Genomic DNA, 1,817 nt, shown 5'->3' on the forward strand with positions numbered 1-1,817 from the left:
TCGCAGATACAATACCAGCTTGCTGGTTCGCATCCCATAACAGGAGGGTCGTTTTTATTAATGCACGAGAGAGGGGCACGGGTAAGCGGCTTAGCTCCTGCAATTAAAATGTTTCTTTAAATACCCAGCTTGTCGACTTTATTGTAGATGACTGAAAGTTGTGTTTAAATCCTTGCTCGTTATACTGGTTCTCGATATCATCGCTGTTTAAAAAAAAATGCCTCCCCACCCTACTTCCCCCTCCAATGCATATCATACGATTCAAAAGTTTTTTAACGATTCAACGCTGGACGACACATTCTTTTCATCTATTTGAATTCCTCAAATGCTATTTCCCTCGCTTAACGCCATCCACTGGCGGAAATACGCTTGTCATTATTATACGTTTTTCAATCGAGCATCGAATAATCGAGGAAAAAGATTGCATCTGATTAAATTGGGAAAGAGTCAAATTTTCGCTCGGAATCCCTATCTGTATCGATTATGGCCGATCGCGAACAGGAGAAATATCAATAATAGGCATCGTTGAGGAAACACCATCTGCGGCTAATGTTCCGGCAAATTGGCTTCGCGAATGGAGACACCGTCGCCTCCCGGGAGGAATCTACAAGTACGAGTGGCTTTCCTTCAGCGCCGACTTTTCTCGTAACTACCTCACGTCCCGGCGATACACGTAAAGGGTCATCCAGACTCCGAAACCGGAAGTATTTGTAACAGGCGAACACCACCGGGTTCCCCTCACGAACGCGCAATATTTCGTCCAACGTAAACCATAGAAGAGAATGGAATAAGATTTTTTTTTTTTAGTTATTAAATATCTTTTATTATCATCGAAGCTTGCTAATTTTTTTTATTGAAGGAATAAAATTTTCTTCTGGAAAAAGGGAAAATTCGTTAAAATTTCGGAGAGAAAACTCGTGAAGGAAGCGAAATGATGAAAATTTGATTGACAGAGGTAAAGGTCGGATCAAATTCCGAATTCAAACAGCAAATTCGAGTTAAGGTGAGCTTGGATTCGTGGAAACTTTCGCAGAGGAGTGCGAACGAAGGAAAATTTCGATCTTACATATGTTCCAGCATAACTGTAGTAATATTTTTTGATTAAAAGAAAGCTTACGCGATTCTCAAATTTTTTCTTCTCCTCCAAAAATATTATGCTCAAATTTTCCCTTCCCATCGTTAAAGATATCGTAGGTAAAAAAAAAAAAGAAGAGGATCGAATTCTTCCTATTTCTTTGCCGGTTCGTTCACGAGAATAGCATCGTAAGTACCATATGTGGTCGAAATCTGAAATTTTGCTGACGATCGTCCAGGGACTGGAGGCTGTATCCGTTAAGGGTTTCTGCTCATTGGAGCGTCCTTGTAGTAGGCGGGAGCGCTCCCCAAGGATTTCACAGCCGGGATACACATCCAACGACCAAGATTACACGGTGCATTCTGCTATACACCAGTTTCTTCAGTAATTGAAAAGGATTTATTTCCCTACTTCTCCAATCTGACGTAGATTTGCATTCGTTATCGTTTACGTGATTGCTTTCCATTGCCTCTTGCTTCTTTCTCTGCCTTCTAATCCCATTTTCGCGATAGAATTTTTTGCCCTTTTAATATTTTTTAAACCTCGAAAAACCTGTGTCCGAATACTTCGTAATATATCTTGTAAAAAAACCCTGGAAATTTGGATAATCTTTTCCCCCGATATCGTTACGAAAAGAAAAAGTTTGACACAAAAAATTAACCACTTAACAACAAAATCGTATGTATATAAAAAGTAAATTTTCTTTCAAGAAACCGCGAATAAAATAGGAAAGAACGTGATA

The sequence above is a fragment of the Apis cerana genome, linkage group LG1, assembly GCF_029169275.1.
Source record: "Apis cerana isolate GH-2021 linkage group LG1, AcerK_1.0, whole genome shotgun sequence".
Taxonomy (NCBI): domain Eukaryota; kingdom Metazoa; phylum Arthropoda; class Insecta; order Hymenoptera; family Apidae; genus Apis; species Apis cerana.